Genomic DNA, 14,020 nt, shown 5'->3' on the forward strand with positions numbered 1-14,020 from the left:
TGGCAGTCAGACCCTACAGCAATGTGACGCTTTTGCCATTACCAGCTTCACAGCCAATATGTTGACATTACAGCAGTGCTACATACCACATAGGAATGTCTTGCAGATGGCACAATGAGGCATGCTTGTAATGCTTACCAGAGTGTTTGGTGCCACTGTAGTAGTCACTGCTTGTTATTTTAGGTGTACACCTAGTGGATATTACTGCCAGTCATCTTGTTGTCTCATACTGGGTCAAGGAGGGGTGAGCTGTACAAGATCCAGATGTTAACCACTAATGGAATCTGAAATACACTCCAGTTAACATACTGACAGATGGATATCTGACAAAACGACTGGGACTCATCTGTTAATGGTTGATGGATCTAGAAAATATTCCCAAACATACAGAAAAGGCTAATATTTCACCATGTTGTGTGGTTAAGTGTAACTATTAGAGACCTAGAGTTGTGGTAGATTGGGAAGAGTATAGCAGATTCCACTCCCTTCAATAGTTCAGGGGATACTTCTGCAGGTCTTGTCAAAATCTGCATAAAAGGCTTAGAGCTCACAACACACAGTTCAAGTGTCACTGAACATGAAAGGAGGAGTGATAAACTATCAGCAAAGTACTAAGTGAAGCGGACTCAGTGCATCGAAGCAGACATTACCTTTGCCTGCTTCATCCGTGGATGGCACATGAAGGTTTACCTAAATAACAATCAGTGGTTGAATAATAGCATTTTTAATGTTGCAATACCATTAATGTGTTATAGTGATTCATTTATTTGAAAAATATAAGCAGCTTACAGTATGTGGCATTTAAAATTGAAGTTTTCCATAGAAACCATTTTGGGAATTCCACAAATGTGGGCACTATACCAGTGGCAGTAGATTAAGATGTACAAACGATAGGCATAGTCACTGCTACAAACATTTGGAGGACACCCCTGCTGGCTTGTGAGCAGACCTGAAGTTATTTCTGGGACACTGACGTAATCAGTGAGCTGGTGACAGGATTCAGTATATAGTTTGTTTTCTGATTATATTTTTAAATCTTTTCATTAATGAGTGTATAGTACCTCCAGCTACAAAAATTGTAAAAAAGTGAAGTAACTTATATTGTAATTTTTTCAATAGTTATTGGAGAAGGAATGCCATGAAGTTGACTTGTTCATACTTAGTAGAAAGTGTTAATCTGTAAATACTCCGCTTGAAGAAAGATAGCTGACATCAACTATCCAGCTAATTAAGATACAGAGTACATGTATGGCTCTAAATGGGTACTTGCACTGACCTTTACCAAGGTATTAGGTTTAATATTAATTCACTCCATGTATCATGTTTATGATGTTTTATCCTGTTTTTCATAATTTAGTATTTTACACTCTATGTACACTTTTCACGAATCAGGTGATGATACCACTATTTTCCTCCACTTCTCTATCAGTATTTCTCTGCCCTTCATCTCACAGATACAGCAGGCTTCTCAAGGTTCAGACTGTGTCCAAATGATAACATTTTGTAATACCTGGTGAGAGATTAATTTTTATTTATTCATTCATTCATTCATTCAGCTGTTTGAATGATACTAAATTTGCCATCATAATATAATGAAAATAAAGAGCTCAAGAAATATACATACATACATACATAATACATAAGTATGCTTTATGAAGATAGGCCAGTGGTTGGCCTTGGCCCTAATGAACGAACTATCCTCGCATTTGTGTAAAATTATTTAGTACAACCTAAATCAGGATGGCCAGACAGAGCAAACATCTCCTCCTGAATATGGAATCATCATCTTAACAAATGCACCACTTCATTTGGTTGGTCCCTAATGTACAATGTTCTTCGATGCACAGCTTTTCTCTTCATTGGTGCACACATCAAGGACACCTGCTGATGACTCTAGAACCATGAGTTTGCTACAATGTCCCTTGCACTAACCACAGTCCATTTGGAATGCCTTTAAACATGCCACTATTCCCCACGCACATCTTCATGTTCTCCCGTCAATGCACCTGAAAAACTGAATCAAAATCACACCCGTGATGATGAGTGAAATACTGAAGTCAAGAGAATGACAATACATTACTGTCATCCTAGCACATGATTTCCTTGCAAAATCGTTACAATATTGAAATGTGACAAGGTGATTAATTATCCCCTTTCATTATTAACCAATACTGTGAGTCCTCTAAGTAATTTTGTATTTTGTAGTATGCATTGCTTATAAACATTTTAGCTGCCATTTTAAACAGATGTACTTTAGTATTTTCATCTTCTTGGGCAATTTATTATGCAATTTTATTCCCTGAGAGGAAATGCTGTTTAGAGTTTTTTTGTTTATTTTTACTTGGTAACTTTTTGTCCAAATTAGGGCTGTAATTTTACCCAACCCATAAAAACCCAAGTGTTTCTTTTGTACCCTGCCAAAATCCCAATAAAACCCAACTATATTTAATTACAAAAATTTAATTAATGTACAAAATGTTCTATAGTTAGCCTTACATATATTAAACAGAACCATTATATTTATTGAAGCCAACTGTCTACTGTGTTCATTAATATCATGTTTTAACTTTTCTTGCAATATAAGAAACTCATCTAAGTAACATTTTCACTTCCAGAAAAAACTTAAGCCTGATGTACAGTCATAGTGACTGTAAAGTACTATTTACTACTTTTTGAAAGCTTGCACAAATTTGTAGATCTTCATTAATTTCTTGGTTCTTTTCTGTTGTTGTTGTTGTGGTCTTCAGTCCTGAGACTGGTTTGATGCAGCTCTCCATGCTACTCTATCCTGTGCAAGCTTCTTCATCTCCCAGTATCTACTGCAACCTACATCCTTCTGAATCTGCTTAGTGTATTCATCTCTTGGTCTCCCTCTACGATTTTTACCCTCCACACTGCCCTCCAATGCTAAATTTGTGATCCCTTGATGCCTCAAAACATGTCCTACCAACCGATCCCTTCTTCTAGTCAAGTTGTGCCACAAACTTCTCTTCTCCCCAATCCTATTCAATACCTCCTTATTAGTTACGTGATCTACCCACCTTATCTTCAGCATTCTTCTGTAGCACCACATTTCAAAAGCTTCTATTCTCTTCTTGTCCAAACTAGTTATCGTCCATGTTTCACTTCCATACATGGCTACACTCCATACAAATACTTTCAGAAACGACTTCCTGACACTTAAATCTATATTCGATGTTAACAAATTCCTCTTCTTGAGAAACGCTTTCCTTGCCATTGCCAGTCTACATTTTATATCCTCTCTACTTCGACCATCATCGGTTATTTTACTCCCTAAATAGCAAAACTCCTTTACTACTTTAAGTGTCTCATTTCCTAATCTAATTCCCTCAGCATCACCCGACTTAATTTGACTACATTCCATTATCCTCGTTTTGCTTTTGTTGATGTTCATCTTATATCCTCCTTTCAAGACACTGTCCATTCCGTTCAACTGCTCTTCCAAGTCCTTTGCTGTCTCTGACAGAATTACAATGTCATCGGCGAACCTCAAAGTTTTTATTTCTTCTCCATGGATTTTAATACCTACTCCGAATTTTTCTTTTGTTTCCTTTACTGCTTGCTCAATATACAGATTGAATAACATCGGGGAGAGGCTACAACCCTGTCTTACTCCTTTCCCAACCACTGCTTCCCTTTCATGCCCCTCGACTCTTATAACTGCCATCTGGTTTCTGTACAAACTGTAAATAGCCTTTCGCTCCCTGTATTTTACCCCTGCCACCTTCAGAATTTGAAATAGAGTATTCCAGTTAACATTGTCAAAAGCTTTCTCTAAGTCTACAAATGCTAGAAACGTAGGTTTGCCTTTTCTTAATCTTTCTTCTAAGATAAGTCGTAAGGTCAGTATTGCCTCACGTGTTCCAACATTTCTACGGAATCCAAACTGATCTTCCCCGAGGTCGGCTTCTACCAGTTTTTCCATTCGTCTGTAAAGAATTCGCGTTAGTATTTTGCAGCTGTGACTTATTAAACTGATAGTTCGGTAATTTTCACATCTGTCAACACCTGCTTTCTTTGGGATTGGAATTATTATATTCTTCTTGAAGTCTGAGGGTATTTCGCCTGTCTCATACATCGTGCTCACCAGATGGTAGAGTTTTGTCATGACTGGCTCTCCCGAGGCCATCAGTAGTTCAAATGGAATGTTGTCTACTCCCGGGGCCTTGTTTCGACTCAGGTCTTTCAGTGCTCTGTCAAACTCTTCACGCAGTATCTTATCTCCCATTTCGTCTTCATCTACATCCTGTTCCATTTCCATAATATTGTCCTCAAGTACATCGCCCTTGTATAAACCCTCTATATACTCCTTCCACCTGTCTGCCTTCCCTTCTTTGCTTAGAACTGGGTTGCCATCTGAGCTCTTGATATTCATACAAGTGGTTCTCTTCTCTCCAAAGGTCTCTTTAATTTTCCTGTAAGCAGTATCTATCTTACCCCTAGTGAGACAAGCCTCTACATCCTTACATTTGTCCTCTAGCCACCCCTGCTTAGCCATTTTGCACTTCCTGTCGATATCATTTTTGAGACGTCTGTATTCCTTTTTGCCTGCTTCATTTACTGCATTTTTGTATTTTCTCCTTTCATCAATTAAATTCAATATTTCTTCTGTTACCCAAGGATTTCTATTAGCCCTCGTCTTTTTACCTACTTGATCCTCTGCTGCCTTCACTACTTCATCCCTCAGAGCTACCCATTCTTCTTCTACTGTATTTCTTTCCCCCATTCCTGTCAATTGTTCCCTTATGCTCTCCCTGAAACTCTCTACAACCTCTGGTTCTTTCAGTTTATCCAGGTCCCATCTCCTTAAATTCCCACCTTTTTGCAGTTTCTTCAGTTTCAATCTGCAGTTCATAACCAATAGATTGTGGTCAGAATCCACATCTGCCCCAGGAAATGTCTTACAATTTAAAACCTGGTTCCTAAATCTCTGTCTTACCATTATATAATCTATCTGATACCTACTAGTATCTCCAGGATTCTTCCAGGTATACAACCTTCTTTTATCATTCTTGAACCAAGTGTTGGCTATGATTAAGTTATGCTCTGTGCAAAATTCTACAAGGCGGCTTCCTCTTTCATTCCTTCCCCCCAATCCATATTCACCTACTATGTTTCCTTCTCTCCCTTTTCCTACTGACGAATTCCAGTCACCCATGACTATTAAATTTTCGTCTCCTTTCACTACCTGAATAATTTCTTTTATCTCGTCATACATTTCATCTATTTCTTCGTCATCTGCAGAGCTAGTTGGCATATAAACTTGTACTACTGTAGTAGGCATGGGCTTTGTGTCTATCTTGGCCACAATAATGCGTTCACTATGCTGTTTGTAGTAGCTAACCCGCACTCCTATTTTTTTATTCATTATTAAACCTACTCCTGCATTACCCCTATTTGACTTTGTGTTTATAACCCTGTAGTCACCTGACCAGAAGTCTTGTTCCTCCTGCCACCGAACTTCACTAACTCCCACTATGTCTAACTTTAACCTATCCATTTCCCTTTTCAAATTTTCTAACCTACCTGCCCGATTAAGGGATCTGACATTCCACGCTCCGATCCGTAGAACGCCAGTTTTCTTTCTCCTGATAACGACGTCCTCCTGAGTAGTCCCCGCCCGGAGATCCGAATGGGGGACTATTTTACCTCCGGAATATTTTACCCAAGAGGACGCCACCATCATTTAATCATACAGTAGAGCTGCATGTCCTCGGGAAAAATTACGGCTGTAGTTTCCCCTTGCTTTCAGCCGTTCGCAGTACCAGCACAGCAAGGCCGTTTTGGTTAATGTTACAAGGCCAGATCAGTCAATCATCCAGACTGTTGCCCCTGCAACTACTGAAAAGGCTGCTGCCCCTCTTCAGGAACCACATGTTTGTCTGGCCTCTCAACAGATACCCCTCCGTTGTGGTTGCACCTACGGTACGGCCATCTGTATCGCTGAGGCACGCAAGCCTCCCCACCAGCGGCAAGGTCCATGGTTCATGGGGGGATTCTTTTCTATCTTAAATTATTTCTTAATTTTGATCAAACAAGCTCATAGATGGTGTACATTATCTCTATGGATGCAGTGCTGGCAGGGTAAGGAAAGAGGCACTAATAAAGTAGTTCTAAGGAAGAATGAGTGCTTTGAATAAATTAATCATAGGAATTTAAATTTAACAAAAAGAGACAGATTTTATTCATTTTTTAAATATCTGGGCTTTCCTCAACCCTGGTCCAGATTGGCCCCTTTTTCATGTGTTCAATATGTGAAGAAAAGCTCCAATTTTTACACACTTAAGTTTTTCTTCTTTTATTGAATTTCTTTATTCTAGTCCCTAGATATCTTTGGAATCAACTTCAAAAAAGTAATTAGACTTCTACGGATCAAATGAAAGTTTGATTTTCTTCTAACACTACATCATTTTACTTGGCTCTCTTAGCATAGTACCTTTTACCAACAGAAAATGAGGAAAAAACCTGATGTTGTGATATGTTGGACTATTTGACCTTGCATGGAATTGCAGTAGCATGCCCCCACAGCTAATTAAGATGTCAAAAATAAGCCTATGCATGTGTTGCAGCAAATTTTGAAGGAAGTGGAGCCACACCCATCTTTCAGCAGTTGAGACTCTTAATCTTATCTGTAGAAAATTATATTGGGGACTGATGACCATAGTTGTTAAGTCCCATAGTGCTCAGCGCCATTTCAAAATTATATTTCTGATTTCATTTCATCTACGTAGAACTCGGGCAGCACAATCCCGCATTAATACCGACGCTATTAAGTGTGCAAATGGGGGGGCAAGTAACTTGGTATATTACTGCTCTTTATGGGGGTAGCAGTAGTCAGAATTTTCATACGTACCTAATTTCCTTTGAGAATGTTATTCTGGAATAAATGTATAGATTCACTGAAGCCTCAAAAATACAGAATCGTGAAGATGTTTGAAGTGACTGTATAATGGAAATATATTTTATGTATAAAGTGACAGAGTTTTTTCTCCAGTCACTTCAGTATAGTTTTAACACAAATACGGTGAGGAAAAATTGAAAATCTGCAACAAAATGACTCTGTTGCCTAGTGGCCTTTTAATTGTTTCAGAATGTGAACTGAGAAGGAAAGGTCCTAGCTTAAGAAAAATCCCTTGTGGTTCTAAGGCGTCACAAACTCCATAAAAAGCACTTCACACAACTGTTAATAGTGAAACTTTTTTTGCTGGTAATAGTTATCACTTAAGCAATCTTCAGTGATTTGCGAGTGCAGCAAGTGATAGGAGCAGAAATGAAAGATGAAAGTTTGCATGCATTTCTGACTTCTTCACAATACCCTGGTACTGATATTTTTTCCCTGTTTGTGTGGAGACAAAAAAAATTTTGTAAAAATTTGCATGGATACAAGAGAGACTGCAAAAAGTCCCTCTGCTACTGTATTCCTTTCCCTGTTAATATGTAAAGCTTTCTTTCCAAATTGATTACCTCTTTTTTTGAGGCTGCATATTACTCTGATATGAGAGCAAATAAAATGTTGTTCTTTCGTGAACTTTCTTGTCTATTCTGGTACAGAGAGTTCATAAAACCATTCATAATATGTACCCACCAGAGAATGATGGCTAGATCATTCAAAACTCCCTTATCCACATACAAATTAGGGATTTTATCATGCAAAGTACGAGGACAAATTTGAATTCAGGGAAATGAAGCAGTGTATGTTGTAGCTAAATGTTTGTATCTTGTCTTCAGAGGCCTGTATGCTAACTCCGTTAAGAAGACTCCCCAGTGCACATTAGCTTTGCTATAATAATTATATTGTCTGATTACAAGAATGACATGCCAGTTCTTGCAGCCCTCTATCTCTGATAACCTCGCTATTAGTGGGATGATTTACCTAAAACTTTATTCCTTTGTGCACTCCCCTCCTATCTCCCTGTACTACTTGTAAAACTGACCTAGCATATTTATCTTAATGAATACAAGGCCAATAGATACTATGACTATTAAGAATCACACATATTTTCATTCAACATGTTTGTCATGCTTAGTCATAAGTTCAGTTCACATTTAAATTATGTGTGAATTCTGTTAATGTTTCTTATCTTATTTACTCATGAGAAGAAAGCCACCAGTTCTGAAAGTCAGTGATTCATTGTGTTTTCATTTTCTCTGCTAGAGTTTGTGTTTCATTCTTTAAGAAGTGATTCTTCTTCTATCTTGTGTTTGCATTCACTTTTTTCTTTTCTATTCAGCTTATAGATAGTAATTTCCTTTGTGTGTGTGTGTTGGCACTGGTTGCCATATTTTAACATCAGGGGAAGTGTTATATTAATATTATCATAGTCAGTTATGTGAGAAAGGGGTATGGGGGGTTGGGGGGGGGGGGCAATGGTTAAGGTTTTGGACCCATACTGTGCAAGAATGAGACACAGATCCCCATCTGACCTCCCAGATCTAGGGTTAATCAATCTTTCCCTGAATCGTGTAGCTCAAATGCTGAGATGGTTACCTAGGAGTGGCCATGGTTGCTTTTTATTTTCTGTCCTTATCAACCAAAGGTGTCTCTAAGCGTCTCGATAATTAGTTGCTAAAATGTAACATTATCATATTCCTTCCTGCTATATTTTCTTTGACCTTTGAAATATTCTCAAAGGACCTAAATTGTTTGTTTCCTTTATCGACATCAGTATACTTTATATGACAATTAATGCAATAAACATTTTTTTGCAGGTGCAGGATAAAAGTTCGTGGCAACAGAATTTGACAAAAAACTTAAAGAACTATCAGAAAAAGAGACTGGTCTGAGTGGTGATGAAATTACTATCCTCCTCCGTGTTTTAACAAGAGCCACACTTTGTAAGTGCTATTTTAATTTTCCATCTTCTGTATGTGCCAAAATCATTTTTAATTGATTTTCATATATTGCAGTCTGGTTTCCAAAAATAAATGGTGTTAACTTAGTGACTGTTCAAGTGTTGAAATATTGCACAATGTAGAGGTGGAGAAGTGATTATTCACAGGTACCCCCCTTATCCTCGAGGTAGGATGTTTCACTTACATAGCAAGAATTGACAACATGGGGGTGAGAATGGAAAAGACATGAAGCAATTCCTTGCATACTGAAGACAAGTTGCAAGTTTCACATCCACGTTAAAATAAGATTACCAAGTAGGTAGGGCATCAGACTGCAATCAGATGATGCAGTCCCATCTCAAACATTGAATGAAAGCTCATCAGAGGTCAGTGCACTTAAGGCAAAGTTAGAATGTAGATGGCACCACGGTAATAGGCTTTTTCTTTGTCAGACCTACAAATTCATCACCAGTAGCAAATTCATTGTCGTTGTCCTCGTCTATCACCTCCTCCTCCTCCTGATAATATGAAGGCCTAACTAGGCTTCTTCATACATTATGGTCTTTAGCTGTTTTTTAATGTTTTCTACCCTCTCTCCATTGCATTGCCTTCTTCGCAGAGTGTTCCTTCATCCATTTACCAACCACTGATCTGATTATGTGTTCCATCCATCGCTATTTCATTCTCTTTGTGCTCGTGGCTGTCTTCTGTTCCAGTCTGTCCCCTGAACTATTTGTTTGTTTTTCTTGTCTCTGTAATGGAGAATTATTTGCTGTTCTGAAGGCACTTGAACAGCGGCACAGTTCAGTAAGGCACATTCCTCCATTAGTGACACACCAGTAATCTAGCAGGTTACATATTTAGTTTTGTAGTTAATTCTGAGGTTAGTAATATTAGGGTGGATAGGATGTGTGCAATGCTGCTTGCGTATGCAGAAGGAGCTGGCTGCAGTTCACGAACAGCTGAAGATGCTTCTGGCCATGGTCATTCATCTTCATGCTGCTGCCTCAGGGTGTAGCAGTTATGGATAATATGGCGCATCACATGGAACATCTCAGGTGTCTCTCATTTCGTCCATGGACTGATCCAGACCCACCTCGCAGTGAGGCATGAAGGATCCGCCCCCACCACAAGGTGTGTGGTGGGTTGTAACGTGTTCGCATCACTCGAGGCAGAGTGTCAGTATGAAGGCTGGCCTTCTGGCCTTACCCACTCACACTGTGAGTGAACAGGTGGCCGCTCCTGCAGAAGGGTTCGAGCAGGCATACAGGGACAGGTGTTTGCTAGTTATGGAGGTCCAATGTTAAGCACGTTATGGAGCAGAATAGAGGTGAGGGAAATAGGGATAGGGTCCAGGGCTAGAAAGAAGTCTGATATTTACTCGGTATGTCTCATCCGAGGTGCGGAGAAGGCCCTGTCGAGGGTGCGTGGTACTGTCGTCTGCAAGTTGTGGCTCACATCTGCACCGATGACATCTGTCATTTGGGATTTGAGGCCATCCGTAGTTTGTACTGGCGACTGGCACAAGTGGTGAAGACTGGTGCCCTCCGTTGCAGGGTGTAACCAGCTCACAGTTTTTCGGCGTAGTACCCGGAGTTGATGGGTGTGCTTTAGTTTGGAACCGAGAAGAGGATCTCGACCAAAGACTCTGTCGATTCCATGCCAGTCTTGGTTGCAGATTTTTGGACCTGCATTAAGGGGGTAGAGAGTTGTGGAACTCCTCGTGACAGATCAGCTGTGCACTGCACAAAGGAAACAGCTGCTCAGGCAGGAGAGTACTTGTGGAGTGCACGTAGGGGATTTTTTTAGGTGATATTTTGAGATTCTCTGAACGCTCACCATTTGATACACGGAGAGTGAAATCAGACTGTGTACAAATTAAAGACACTGTGACAGTCAAACTTTTAACGGTAAATTGCTGAAGCATTTGTAACACAGTTCCTGAATTTGCTGCCCTCCAGGAAAGTTTGTAACACTTACATCAGTTAGGAATAGGTTTATTTTAAGTAACTGTGTATCTGCAATTTATGGAGTGTGCATTCTGTGTTGTTTGAACTCCTTGATGTATGGCAAGAAAACTAGAGTTATGATATGTATATATGAAAAAAAGCAAAAGAATATGTTGAAATTTTAAATTATTGTAATATGAATATGTTTATGAAAGTTTTGTTTGTTAAAAGCTGATTCACACTTGGGGCACTTGTATTTGTAACATGTAAATGCTGTAGGGAAGTCCCTCTGCAACGAAAGTGGCACGGCGTGATGTAAAAGGTAAGTTTGGTGGTCGAACTGAGTGGCTCCTTTGTGTGAATGACACGCAATGTGTGGCTAGCCTTAGCACGATACACTTCGATCGTGCTGAGAGAGGCAATTGGAAGCTGGATTATAAGGGATTTGCCTTCGATGTGGGTCTGGCTATTACTTGGTATTCACGGAATAATGTAATGGTTCTAATATGTTGAAAATCCGATGCCAAGAAGAGATTTTATAGAGCATTCGCGCATCAAGAGCCGTGAGTACAGTCAGCTGCCATTTCGCCTGCCACTAATCTTCGCCACTGCCTCGCAGACTTCATACATTCACTTAAGTAATATATATTGGTGTGGACCAGTTAATTTTTGTGTTGTTTCAATAATAATCACATAAAACGTCAATTCGTGTTTCAAACCATAACTTCAGTCCTAATCACGAACCTATGCGGGGTCCTCACCGAAGTGCTACTAAAACTGAGTAGCTTATCCTGATTTAAATGAACAATTCTGGCATTCATGTGTTTAAAAGTGATATTTGGTCTAAAGTAAAAGGAGTAGAAAAAGTTAAAGTAAGAGTAAAATTTGGATGCTTTGTGTATGGACTACTCAAAGTGAAATTGTTAAGGTAGGAAGTTTAAATACAAAACAGCTAAAACCATAAAAGTGATGTTGGATAGGTTTTTGCTAAAGTATCTTTTGTTTATCATTAAATATAGTTTTGTAGTATTACAGTGCAAGAGTGTGTTAATACTATTGCCAAGAATACCTGCTTCACATGTGATTAAAATACAAGTACATATAAATCTTTAATGAACTGATTTGCGGTAGTACTGTTAGAAGTGAAGTTATGAACATTTTCAAAGACAGTGTAGTTTTTTACTTTTGCAATAATCAAAGAACCTTGGCTAATGGAACTATACCAGTCCCCATCATATTATCCTCCTATTAAGAAAAAAATGAACTATTATTGTTACTAAGCAAAACTGCTATAAGCAGAGGAGCTTAATCAGTGCATTTAAGATGTTATTCATCTTTGTGTTATTCATGTCAGTCAAGATAGAAGTCCCTCATGTCCAAAATTAGTTCTGCACTTCATGCAGTGATGTTTCAGTATTTTGATTAAGTAATGCTATTGATTGTGGCTGTCATTAGTATGAACTCGGTGCAGTTTTGCTCCCCATAATTTACTGGTGCGTGTGTTATTGGTAACTGCTACTACACACAGTGCAGAGTGCACTGTATCTGTTTGTATCCTGTTTGCTATTCAAAGGGAAGTCTCAAAAAAGTAAATTCAGTAACTAATAAACATATTTTCTCAAATATGTATTTCCAAATTAAGGTGCCTAATTAGACTGGCGGCTGTTTGTTTTTTCATTCACTTATAGTTCTACCACTTCTGTTAACTGCCAAGGTCAAGGCCCGTTTAGTTTTGTCAACTGCACAAAATTTGAAATTATAGTCAGATACCCTTTTCCATTAGACACATGCTCTGTCAAACTTTGAAATCCTCTCAGAGGGTAACATTAACATGTTTCACTGCACATTATTCTTATAAGTTGTCACATTTAAGTTCTTCGAACCAAAAGGTGACTGAACCCAAAGTAGAAGTCTGTGAAATATTTAGCAAGACATGGAATTTATATAAAAAACCGTGGGTTAGATGACATACTAGGATAGATTGTTGTTGCAGTCAACAAAAATATAGTTCCTATTGAGGTAGAAATTGGGTCTAACTGCAAAGTTATGTGGATGCGAGGAACAGGTGTAAGTGGACCCAAGTTAATTATTGTATTTTTTTTTTTTCGGCTACCTGAATGTGTTGCGACAGTCTTAGATCATCCGAGGAAAGTCTAAGTTCAATAGCACGGAAATTACTAATTCGAGCATTGTTAGATCGATGTGATGTTAACCTGCTGAATATAGACTGGGGCGTCTGTGGATTCATTGCTGGTGGTACGGACAGACAATCTTGTGAAATACTCTTGTACTGGTTTTCCGAAAACTGACTTGAGCAGCTAGCTTGACAGCCCATGTGCAATGGAAATGATTCAGGCCTTGTAAGTACAAACAGACATGACCTTATTGACAGTGTCAGTATAGAGGCAGGGATTAGTGATCATGATGTCATCATAGCAGCAAAGGTCACTGTTATCATCCTATTTAGACAATGAATGGACATCGTTTGGTTCCAATATGGTGGACATAGAGGAATTATGGGCAAAGTTGAAACTGATTGCAACTCATGGTGTGGAGAATCACGTGTCAAAGATGTGGATTAAGGATGGAAAAGATCCATCATTATTTAATAACGAAATTATGAAAATGCTGAGGAAGCACAGACTGTTGCATTCTCGGTTCAAATGATGAGTGGTAAAAATTTATAGAAATGTGTGCATCTGTAAAAAGATCCAAATGCAGAGCATATAGCAATTTCCATTATTACCCTGTAAAATAAGGTCACAGCGAGAAGTGTAAAGCAACTTCCACTTTCATACCTTAACGAAAGATGTTGCCATGAAGCCAGGAAAATTCTTATCCTGTGTAAAATCGCTAAGCGGGTTTAAGGCCGCTATCCAGTCTGATGTAGCAGTAGAAGAAGGCATAAGGAAAGCTGAAGTTTTAAATTTCGTATTTAATAAGTCATCCATGCAGGAGGATTGTGCAAACATATCTTCATTTGACTGTCGTATAGGCTCATAGTAGGACATAGTAATGGGTATACCATGCATAGAGAAGCAACTGAAAGGGTTGAATCTCTAGGACCAGATATAATCCCAGTTCAGTTTTTCAGAGCATACTCTCCAGCATTGGCCACTTTACTTAGCTTGTATTTATTGCAAATCTCTGGCCTGGTGCAAAGGTGCAAATGACTGGAAAAATGTACAGGTGACTGTAAGTAGACTAAAAGAATAAAT

At 38.8% G+C, this 14,020-nt stretch overlaps 1 long non-coding RNA gene across 1 annotated transcript in view; it reads left to right on the top strand.

Moving 5' to 3' along the window:
• LOC126092103 (uncharacterized) overlaps window positions 1–14,020 on the top strand; it is a 79,936-nt gene that overhangs the window by 18,749 nt on the left and 47,167 nt on the right. The window contains exon 2 of the long non-coding RNA XR_007521303.1: window positions 8,731–8,856. This is a non-coding gene — a long non-coding RNA (uncharacterized LOC126092103). The remainder of the gene's footprint in view (window positions 1–8,730; window positions 8,857–14,020) is intronic.

The sequence above is a fragment of the Schistocerca cancellata genome, chromosome 7, assembly GCF_023864275.1.
Source record: "Schistocerca cancellata isolate TAMUIC-IGC-003103 chromosome 7, iqSchCanc2.1, whole genome shotgun sequence".
Taxonomy (NCBI): domain Eukaryota; kingdom Metazoa; phylum Arthropoda; class Insecta; order Orthoptera; family Acrididae; genus Schistocerca; species Schistocerca cancellata.